Source organism: Ambystoma mexicanum, chromosome 1q (genome assembly GCF_040938575.1).
Source record: "Ambystoma mexicanum isolate Mex_15411 chromosome 1q, UKY_AmexF1_1, whole genome shotgun sequence".
In the NCBI taxonomy this organism is placed as follows: domain Eukaryota; kingdom Metazoa; phylum Chordata; class Amphibia; order Caudata; family Ambystomatidae; genus Ambystoma; species Ambystoma mexicanum.
The window spans coordinates 767,742,568-767,754,634 of NC_090922.1; positions in this window are offsets into that span (position 1 = coordinate 767,742,568).

Genomic DNA, 12,067 nt, shown 5'->3' on the forward strand with positions numbered 1-12,067 from the left:
AATTGAATTCCAAATGGTAGGCACACTGATTAATTAATTGTGCACAATTTGTAACTAATTCACCTTAATTGCTTATTAGATACATTGCCAAATAAAGAATCATACAAAGAGAATCTTCCCCCCAGACATTGCAATACAAGAAGTATATAACATTTGTGACTACTATGTACAGGGCCCACAAACCTCATTTGTAAAGGAATTGGCCTATGCACATTTTTTAAGAAAGGAACTTTTGAGCATGCATGCCACTTGTTTGTCCAATATGCAGATACCAGCTGCACAAAGGCTCAGAAGTTGGACATTTTCACCAGAACACTAAAATGAGCATTTGGTTCAATTATTTTGCCAATTAATGCACTTTATTTCTGGACAAAGAATCGGAAGATGAACATTTCTTCACAATCATAATGTAATTAGTGTGGAACATGTTGGACAAACAACTTGCAAATTTGTATTAGGGCAAAAAATGCAATTCGCACCCAGGGAAGGGCAATCAGCCAATCAGCTGGCTGTAACAGCGGGCGAGAATAGAAATTCTCTACCCGCTACTTCCAGCCACCCAAGGTCCTTCCCCAAGTGGTGAATTGTTTTTTCTATTTTATGTGGGGAGGCAACAGGGATCTTCTCCCTGTTGACTTCCCCCACCTGCCGCAAAACAAACCCTCCTCCCTCCCTCCTCACTTACCTGCCGGGGACTGGAGCTTTGTGCTCCGGTCCCTGCTCCTGCGCACCCGGCTGCCACCATAGAAATGCAACCCCGGAATGCGAATGGCTTTCAACAACCTGGCCAGGGGGGCAGACATGGCCGGGAACAGCCCACAGTCTGAGATGAGGCCCTCACTTCACTTGGTCCTACCTTAGCTCAGTCTGGCGGGCCTTTACCGGCCCTGTCCGCTCCCCACCGGAGTCGTCAAATCCATAATCCTACATGTGCAAAAGAAGCTTATTGGAATTTCCTTGAAAGCTGCACATTCAAATCACTTATTTTCCTACTGTTCATTTGCCAAGCTGCAATTACGCGAAGCTTCAGCAAGTGGCTCCTTTACTCTCTACCTGAGTGCAGCAGGGGAAGGCTCTGTTGACTGCAACATTTTTTTACTGATTGTATACATGATCCAGCCGGTGGTGCAACTCGTGGTGCACCAGGCCTCCAAGTGGCAAATAAATTGTAAAGTACTGAAGATTAGGGCTGTCCCAATAAGTGCAGGTTCAGTAGGGAGTCATTTTTACTTCTGATAGCAGCAGTTCATGTTATTCACGTGCATGTCCATGAGTTTCTGAGTTTAAGGTTATCTTCAATCACTGTCCTAAGAGATTCATCTCTTAGCAGCCACCTTTCCTGCTGCCTGCACCCATCTGGCCTTCCCAATCACTCAGCCCACAGCTTTGACAACCAATAGTATGCAATGGCGGTCAGCCAGAGCAGGCTGTCAGGCTGGCATTCTTGCACACCTGTCCAGGGTACCCTGCCATTGATGTCTCAACACTGTATTTCTCTTTCTTGGATGCCACAGAAACTGGTGAGCAGCATTTTAGAGTGCAGAGAGCAACATGTTGCTCTTGTAGCGGATGCATGGTATCACAATTATGACACTGACACAATGGTTGGGGTTGGAGTAACTCCTAGACTGCCCTATAACCAAGATGGGAGTAGTCTCGACCATCAAATAAGACATTACGCATTCCTAGTAGAGTCTGTCAAATCAAAATCAAAATGACCTATGGTAAGAAAAACCTAATGCCTGCCCTTTTACAAAAATGTGTAAAAAGGAGAAATGTATGCAAAAGAAAAGATCAGTGTTCAAATGAATAACTGTGGTTGAACCAGCTTTCCTCCCCTCGTTAGACCACACAGAGTAAGGCTGTCTCGGGAGGCAGGATGACACACTCTGGCTTGGCTTCCAACACAAATACAGTTCCAGAATGTGGATCGAGGCCTTCCATGTTTAAGTCTCTTTTCTCTACTTCCAAAAATAATGTTCCAACCAAAAAGTTTGCAAAGCTCCCCCTTTGTTGGGTTCAGACCTTTTACCAAACAGTTCTCATAGGTCCGCCTCTGTCAGGCTCAGACCTTTCAAGATAAAGTTCAACACAAACTTGCAAGGGGGGGCTCCCTTCCACAAGCTTGCTTCACTTTGGGTCTCCCTCGGTCAGGCTCGGACCACTTTCAGATGTCGAAGGCTTTCAAATGTGTGTGGCTTACTTTTTGGACCACTGCAGGACCACTCTGACTCAAAATGTATAGTTCAACTTTTACTTTCCCCTTTCTGGGAGTTAAACCTTTCATATCACTTTTGCTGTATATTTGCTTTCTCGCTTCAAACAATTTACCTTTCACTGAGACTTTCAAGTGGGCTACTTCCTTTCGCCAGACCACCCCGTTACTTAGTATCGCTGAACTCGCAGCTGCCTTTTACTTCAAAGTTCATTCAGAGGTCTGCCTTTCCTCATGTCTCATTCACACACTTGCAGCCTTTAATTGTGATAAAAAGTTGTTATTTCAAACTTTAATACATACACCGGTCTTTCAGGTAGCTTGCCAACTCATTGGCTGTATGTGCTTCTTATTTGCTTTACGATTTCCAATTCACGAGTCAAGGTTTTTTTTTTTTTTTTTTTTTAAATATGTTTATTGATTTTGACACAGTTGACTCATTGATAAACAATGTGGTATGCATAACTCAAGAACAACATTGTATAACTTCCCCAAACCTCCCTTCCCTCCCCCCTCCCCCTTTCAACCGAGACCACCGAAAAGTCCTCAATCTTCTTTAGGATCTCGTGCCGGGCCGGGACTGTCCGTTTTATCCGAGGCACCGTCCTGCGCCTCTGGGTGGAGTAGTGGCACCGTAAGCGCCACCCAACTGAGCAAATCAGCGCTGGAGTCGAGGCGCTGCACGTGAATCGCCGTTTCCCACGCTGCTGTCTCAGCAGCTATCCATCTCCTGAGGTCGCCCCACCAAAGGGCCTCGGTCGGACCTCTGGCGCTCTTCCATTTCATAGCTATGCGCCTCTTCGCAGTGATGTAGATCAAGTCAGTGAGTCTATTCAGGGGCCTATTCTTGCTGCTTCGCTTGTATTGCCCCAATATGCAGGCTGCCGGCTCGCGTATTTCTACCTCGATCCCCGCAGTCGCCACCCTCTCCTTCACCTGGGCCCAGTACCTCTGGATCGTCGGACAGCCCCAAAACATGTGGGTCATTCCTGCCCTTGGCTCGTGGCATTTTGGGCATGTCTGGGTTGTAGCGCCTTTGAACTTAGATATAGCTTCGGGCGTAAGGTAGGCCCTATTGATGATGTACAGCTGGATGAGTTGGAGACGGGCATTCCTGGAAATCTTTCTATGGTAATGGGTTATTTTCTCCCATGCTTTGTCTTCAAATTCCAGGCCCATTTCTCTTTCCCACTTCCCTTTGCATTTTAGTTCATTCTTGGTCGAGCCCTGCAAAAGGGCCTCATATATTCTGGAGATTTCGTGGCCGCCTTCAGCAGTGTCCAGTATTGACTCAACAATTTCATTTTCTATGATTTGGACGGTAGTCTCCGGCCACCTAATCTTCAGGGCCTGTGTCACTGCTCTGTGGAGCAAGAACTGGCCTGTGGGCAGGCCTGTGGATTCACTGAGGTCCGTGAATTTCATAAGTTCCTGGTTGTGAACAAGGTCCCCAAGTACTGCCACCCCATAGGGTTCCCACTGGGTGCGTGTTTCTGTGTGTCCCCATGAGGATCTAGCCATGACTGCCGCAATGGGGATCTGCGGGGAGTACGGGTCTGGCGGTCCCACTGTTCTGCAGGCTCTCTTCCAGAGCTGGGTTCCAAGCTTAATCAGGTAAGGATACTGTCTTAACGCCCCCTGTTCCACCCACAGCAGGTCTCGGAGTAGCAGTCGAGGTAGGGCAGGTTGAAGTAGTCGGGTGTCTGTGGTGGCTTCGTCAGCCATCCAATGCGTTACATGTCTCAGTTGGCTGGCCAGGTAGTACAGTTCGAAATTGGGGATTTTCAATCCCCCTTTTTCATAGGGCCTTTGGAGAGTGTCGAGCGCCACCCTGTGCCTGCCACCCTGCCACAGGAACCCTCTACAGAGTTTGTTCAGCTCCCTGAAAAAGGCGGGGGGATGCAAAAGGGGATGTTGGCGAAGCAATGCAGTAGGCGGGGGAGTGCCACCATTTTGAGGAGACCTGCCCGCCCAGCGACAGAGAGAGGGAGCTTACCCCAAAAGACCATGGACTTAGCAAGTGCATCCTTCGCCCTGACTGTGTTGAGAATGTGTTCGGTACTCGGGTTATGGTGAATGGTAACGCCCAGGTATCTAAAGGATGTCACCCGCCACTGAAGATCCAGGGGGGGCAGGGATCTGTGCTCCTCGCTAAATAGCGCAGCAAGGGGGTAGAGACAAGACTTGTCCTTATTAATCTGAATGCCTGTGAGTTTGTGGAAACAATCTAAAGTCTCCAGAATGTGGGGCAGTAGGTGCTCAGGGTCATGTAGGTACAGCAGCATGTCATCTGCGTACATGGAGATAAGATGTGTCACTCCGTCCAACACGATGCCTCCGTCTCCGTATTCCTGGCGGAGATATGCCGCAATCGGTTCTGCAGCAATAATATATAGCATGGGGGAGAGAGGGCATCCCTGCCGTGTGCCTCTGTAGAGGGGCCATTTGTCTGAGTAAGTCTTGTTAGTACGCACCCTGGCTGTGGGGTTAGTGTAGATCAATTGGGTCCATCTAAGGAAGGCGGGTCCAATCCCCATCTTAGCCATATTGGCATATAACCATTCCCATCTCACCGAGTCGAAGGCCTTGGTAGCGTCCAGTGACGCTACAGCGTATTTCTGGGGCCCTCGCTCGGTGCTATATATAATATGGTGTAATCTACGCAGGTTTTCGGTAATGGAGCGCCCTGGCACGTAACCGGTCTGGTCCTGGTGAATCAGCACAGGAATCACTCTGCGTAGTCTGTTAGCGAGGAGTGCCGTCAGTATTTTACTATCTACATTTAACATAGAAAGTGGCCTATATGACCCATAGTCCGTCCCATCCCTCCCGGGTTTCAGCAAGGGGATAATAACTGCCTCTCTCATGGAGTCTGGGAGCATGCCCTGTTCATAGGCTTCGTTATATACCTGCGCTAGCAGTGGGGCAAGGGTCCCCTCGTGCGTCTTATAAAATTCCCCGGGTAGGCCGTCCGTGCCCGGCGCCTTCCCAGAGGATAGTGTTCTAATTATTGCCACCACTTCCTCAGGGGTGATCGGATCATCTAGGGCTTCGGCCATCTGTGTATCTAGTTTGGGTAGCCTTATGCAGTCCAGGGCATCCTCGATCCCGGAGTCGGGTGGAGGCAGGGTCGGGGAGTAAAGGTCTCGATAGAACTCGGAAACGACAGAGTTAATCTCTGCCTGGGTGTGCGCAGTCGTACCATCAGGTCTGCGTACGTGGCAAATGGGGGTCCTGGGGGTTTCTCGCCTGTACAGCCACGCTAAGAGTTTCCCAGGTTTATCTCCCAGGGCATGAGTCCTTTCCGTGTGCTTAGCATAACTTAATTTCCCAAGGGTCTCCCAGTGCGACAGACAGGCTTGTCGTAATTTGGTTATTTCCTGCAAGCGTTCAGGAGTCGAGTCTGCCTCGCTCTCCAGTTCCCCCAGCTTCTTTTCCGCACCCGCCAGGGAATTTACGATGGATCTCTGGGCGCCCCCCACCGTGGCTATCATTTCCCCCCTCATAACCACCTTATATGCCTCCCATGCGGTGCCAATATGTTCTACACTATCTAAATTATTTTGCCAGAATTCCTCCGTACTGTCTTGTATGTGGTCGCGGAAGGCCGCATCGAGCAGGGCTTCGGCTCTAAGTCTCCACGTGGGAACCGGGGGTCTGGGCGGGAACACCTCCCAGGTGGCCAACATGGGGGAGTGGTCAGACAATACCCTTGGTAAATAATGTGCATCATGGAACATGGCCTGCTGCCCATGACTGATTAGAATGTAGTCTAGTCTCGTGTGGACATTGTGTGGAGGGGAGAAGAAGGAGTATTCTCGCCGTTCCGGGCCCAATTCCCTCCACAGGTCACAGAGTGAAAAGTGGCTTATCAATTTAGCTAATATTTTAGCTGGGGGGGACGGGCGTGAATGTTTAGTGTCTGACCTATCTAAGAGGGGGTCTAGGGTGCAATTATGGTCTCCTCCCCAAATCATAATGCTGTTTGCGTGAGGGCCCAGTCTGGCATATAGGGAGTTGAAGAAAGCCGTGGCATCGTGATTGGGCGCATAAGTGCTAACCAGGCACAGGTCTCTACCCTCCACGGGGTGCCCTGTACAAGGGCCATCCTGCCCTCATCGTCCGTCTTGGAACCCATTACTCTGAAGGGGACGGATGGGTCGATCCATATCAGGACCCCTCTTGCAAATGAGGAATAGGAGGAGCCAATGAGGGTTCCTTGCCACTTTTTGGCTAGCGCCTTGAGTTTTTCCTCTGTAAGGTGTGTTTCTTGCAGCATGGCGATTCCGACCTTCTGGCGTCGCAAGTATGTGTGAATCCGGCGTTGCTTCACGAAGCTATTCATGCCTCTGACATTCCATGTCATAACTCTAATTCCGTCAGCCATAGTTGGCATGGTGTCTGTTACTTCTCTCCAGCCCTGAGCAAGGTCCAATTAATGGTGGATCTGTTGTGAGGTTATTCAGTGTTCTCGGTGTTTGTTGAACAAAATTCCCAACATGGGTGTAAACCCCCCGTTGCTCCCTCCCCTTTATTCCCTGTGTCCCACCCCCCCCCATAAATGCAAACAAGTCAAACATAGAACCAGCCCAGCGAGGTCTCCCTCGTTATGACTAACCCGTTTCTGCTCCTCGGAACCGTACATTGGCTCCAGGCGCCCTACGGGAGGGTATATGTACCCGAAGAAAGAAAGGGGGTTGGAGTGAACCTTGACTCGTGCGTCTCCTAGCGAAGGATCCTTTCAGCTGTATGGAATTTCAGTGCACCCACCGGTGGTGGATGAAGAACGCGCAGTTCCCAGCAAGTTACTGGGGAGCAATCATCTAGGCTTCCGTTTCCTTTCTTCAATATCCGGTATTTGTAGACCGTCCATCCAGTCCCTGGCCTGTGCGGGAGTGTCGAACAAGTGTGCTTTGTTTTTGTGCAGTATTTTAAGTTTAGCCGGGTACAGGAGCATGTAACGCAGCCCGGCGGCTTTCAATCTGGCCTTCGTGTGTATTGACTGGGCTCTGTCCATTTGAACCTGGAAGGTATAGTCGGGGTAAATAGCGATTTTGGCAGAGTCACGTATTATCTGGCCGCCTGTTCGGGAAAAAGCCAGGATTGCTTCACGGTCCCTGTAGTTGAGAACTTTAGCTATCACAGGTCTTGGTGGGGCCCCAGGTGGTGGTTTCTTAGCGAGGGAACGATGGGCCCGTTCGATCGTGAATCCCTGGGAGAGTTTCCCAGCGCCCACTTCCTGTAAGAGGAGGTTTTCTATATAGGTTGTGGGGTCTGAGCCTTCGGAGCCCTCAGGCAGCCCGAGGAGGCGAATGTTATTACGTCGGGCTCTCCCCTCTGCTTCCTCTGCTCTATTTTCCAAGTTTTTGACCCTTTGTTGGAGTTCATCTACGTCCCGGAGGAGGTGTGTTGTAGATTCAGTGTTTTCCCTGACCTGTGTCTCGAGCACCTCCGTCCTGCCAGCCAGGGTTCGGACGTCCTGTCTCAGGAGGCCCAGGTCTGTAGCAACTGCATCTATCTTATGCTCCATTGTCGCCTGGAGCAGCTTGATGGCTTCCAGGATCTGGGTGTTGCTGGGCTCGGTAGGCGTTGTAGTTGTGGGGTCCAAATGAGGGTCTGTGGCCCCCCCCTCAGGTCCGCGAGGCCTGTTGACTCGCTGGCTGTGTAAGTATCCATGGTTGTCTGCCGCTGTCGGGGCTTGCTGTTTTTACCAGCCATCTCGGGGATGCACAGAGGCCCGGCTCCGGAGGTGCCTAGGGCACAGGCGGCAGTCCGCAGATTCCCGCTGCAGAGGGGAACCTCTCACTGACACCGCAAGGCCCACCCGGCAGCGCCACCCGGGATCGAGGCGAAGATCTGTAGGTGTCTTTGTGTCCTGGGGGCACCCTGGGGTCGCCACAGAGGGGGCAGCGGCACAGCGATATGGGGGGGAAGGCAATGTCCATTCAAGAGGGCAGGTGGAGGCAGCTCGCAGTTCACTGCTATGGGTTGCCCATAGGTGGTGAAGCTCCGAAGTTCCGCTGTGATGTGGTGATTGGGCACCCCCTCCAGTGGTAGGCGATCCGAGGGGGCCTTCCAGCGGAGTTATTGGGCAAAGGATGAGACTTCTGTGGCGGGGGTTAGGGAGGCGCGCAATGCAAGCCCTCAGATTAGTGGATGCAGGCCCATGGTGTGGCAAAGCAGGTTGGCCAGTTCGTCGTGGGTGCCGCTGGGCGGGAACCCCCCGGCCGACGGACGCAGGCAAGGCTGGGCAGCGGGGGAGCTCCGAGGAGCGCCGGGGCCTCTTATCGGAGGCGCTGCAGGGAACGGGCGGGTATTAAATCCAGGGCGCAGGGTCAGGATCCAGGGCTCCAGTGGCTCTAGGGGGGGCAGCCCCGCGTTCCCACCACTCCCGGTATCCCAGTTCGGGCTGGGTCAGCCCCCTTCCGCCTACCTACGCCGCGCCGGCCGGCCACGGGTCTCGCCGGCGTTCCCCCTGGCTCAGCTGGGCTCTGCCGCTCTCCCCAGGCTGGTCGCGGCTCCACGGTGGGCTCAGGGGCCCGATCGCTCCTCCGCGCCGCTCTTCTCCCTCGATCCCAGCGTGGGCTATCAGCTCCAGGTCCGCCGCTTGTCTCGGCGGGCTACGTCCTCTGCAGTGCAGGCGAGCTCCGGTCCTCCAGACGTCAGGATGCGGGAGCCGCCATCTTGGCTCACTCTGCTCGGCACAATTCGTCCGCCGAACAACGGCGTTCGTAGTCTTCAGTCGACTGGCAGATGGTTCGGATGTGTGTAGATGGGGTTCTGTTGCAGACGGTGCCGCTTGCCGGGTTCCGAAGTTAGTTAGAATTAAGTAGAAACAGCTTATATTGGCACATCAACTAAGAGCTCACACGAGACACGTCCGCTCTACATGGCGGTTAGCCACGCCCCCATTCACGAGTCAAGGTTAGTACCACAGGCATGGCCTTGCTTCCTCAACTCTGCCGTTCACTCGGGATGGTCGCTGGCGTCGTTGAAACACAATGCAATTTTCACTTGTGGGATCTGGCCTTCTCCACGTGTGCCTCACGGCCTGTCGGTTTTCCACCATGCTGCTCTCGCCCCATGGTCCGTCGCTCTGCACCAATAGGTTTGCCTTTGTCCCAGAAGCCCTGTTCGTTCTCGTGTTCCACCTTGCTCAAAGTGAGTCTTTGGGTTATGCCTTTTATTTGTGTGAGGAGAGCTAATTGGTATAGGGTGTATGCACTTAGAATTAAGTGCCTGACTTTGCCTGATCCGATTAGCGGTACATGGCTAGTACGATGTGTGAAAGTTAATGTTGTTACTCTCAGTCACCCTCTTCCTCGGCCCAGTGTTTGTGCAAAAAGAGGTGGGGGTTGGGACCTTGGACAATCCTAAAACAAAGTATAGGTTGAATAAACAAAATAGTGGGGGAATATTGTTACTTACCCCCACTCCCTGAAGACCCCTCACCCATTTGCTCCTCCTTCACTGTTCCACCCCCAACAACTGGATCCAAAAGCGATGGCTGTGTCCTGGCCAACTGGATGACTAGTACCCGAGGACTAGCGGGTGAGACACACTTTGATTTCTCATACTCCCACGCTGGTTCTAATGCTACTGAATTTTTGTGGCTGAATGACAACAGCCTCCAGGGTCGGATTGGCACCTCGACCTTTTGGCCTGTGGCCAGGCCAAAATCATCCCTGGGGAGTGGGGGCCAGGTTCTGGCCATGCCTGGGCCGGTTTCGAAGAAAAAAAATGGAAAAAAAATATTAGTTTTTTTCAATTTTATTTTCTTTTTTTTCAAAAAGCCTTTCATCCTTCTTAGGTCAATAAATGAGTACCAACTCAGGTTGGGTGATATTGTATGCATATTTGTTCTATAAAAAAGAGCTTAAGCGTAAGTGCTATACAATAACATTATCATTTGGCCTTGGATGTCTGCTTGGATTCCCAGTAATTTAGTGTACTTAGGAACAATGCTATTTGATGCCACTTCCTGTGTTATCAAGGGGTGAAAGGTCATGTTTCATCGCTTCCCGGGATGTCACTCCGGGGTGCGGTCAAATGACATCACTTCCGGTGATGTCATCCGAGGTCAAGGCCCGTGAGGCGAGGGGTGGGCAACTTTTTTGAGGAGAGTGGGGGGCATTTTTTTGTGTGTGACCGGGCCCATTTCTTGTCCCAGTCCGACCCTGACAGCCTCAACAAAGTGAAAACGCTGGCGCTTTGAAAATCCCCCCCTTACCAAACCACAGGGGAGGAGAAAGTGGCACAGCAGTTCTAATGCCACTGAATTTCCCTGGCTGAATGACAGCAGCCTCTGTGAAGCAAAAAACGCTGACACATTGAGAAGTCTCCCCTTATCCACATACAGGGGAGGAGAAGGTGGCCCGGCCGTCCTAATGCTGCTAAATTTCTCTGGCTGAATGACACAAAGCGAAATATCTACTGACCTGACATTGGTATGGAAGACCTTTGTTTAGCAGTGAAACCCTTTCCGAGGGCCAAAAAAGAAAGTGTCACAAGGTGTGCAGACAGGTCAACCATGCTGGGAGCCAAGTCATTGGTGACAAATATCATGAGGATCTGCATTGGAAAATGTTATATGGCATTGTTTAAAGTGAGTCAGTTGAGGCATAAACTAACAATAACCTGTCAGGAGGTCAGAGAAGTGGGAGGAAAAAATCATCCTCAATAAAATCCCCCTGAAAGAGAATTCATGTGCCAAATTTTGAAACAGACATCACTGCAATAGGCGCCCAATCTGTCTCAGTGGAAAGAAGGAACTATGTACACCTACGTCATGTCCCCTTTCCTCCATATTTGAGGATTGTCAATCCTTGGGGACGGGACCAGAGTATTTTTTGTTCAGCACCAAAAATGTATCATTCCCATTTAAAACTTTTGGTTTTGGGTTACCAGCAACACCCATCAGTCCTTTTCATTGCTTCGATGGGACTGGACGCTTTACACAGTACTTTATTTCCTCAAGCAGTTTTTTGCTTTATTTCCATCTTTTCCTTTTGCTCCCGGCGGCACCAGTTTTTTTATGACAGGCGTAACGAGATTCACAGCCTGTGCTTCCTGCAGCAGGCATTACACGGCGGTGGATTCCCATACATGCTGCTTGGAGTACTTAGGGCCCGACCATCGGTGAGTGGCCTGTACTTTGTATGACATGTTTTTTCCCCAGGCTCTACGAAGAAGATTGGCAAGCTGGAGGGAAGTGTTCCGCTCATTGCCACCGGGACACATCAAGGAGTTTGTCTCTTCAAAGGCTTCAAGACGTCTGTGAAGTCTGGCACCCCGCTTAAGTGGGAGGCACACAAGTTCTTCAGCAGCTAGCCACTGTGTTACCGGAGTGGGCTCCGAGACCAAGTCAGCTTCTACCAGTGCAAGCCCTGAGGTTCCCTCAGGAACATCGAATGGTTCCATACTCTGAGGTCTCACAGGCTGTTACCGGTGGAAACACAGAGGACCTTTTGGGGTTAAGCACTAGCTCTTGCAGACCTGAGGTGACGCCTCAGCATCAAAAGCCATCGACCTTATAGAGTACGCTCGAAGGGCTTGGCTAAAGTGACCAGTGTCCACTTGGAGAACCCTCAGGGGTCTCAGAGAAAAGTGAGGTCCACGTTGAGTAAGACTCCCCGTGTTTCTAACGCTCCTAATGAGGCCATCTCACAATCATACAAGGGAGTGACGCCATTATAGGAACAGCAAACATTTCTCCCTAAAATGACCTCCAAAGGGCAAGACAAGCTGAAGGACTCTTCAATTTCGGTGTCTCATTCGGCAGAGGAGATATAAGAGATTTCCTCACCAGAATCTAGTCGCTCTTTGGCCTCAAAATATTCTCAGATTCTGCTT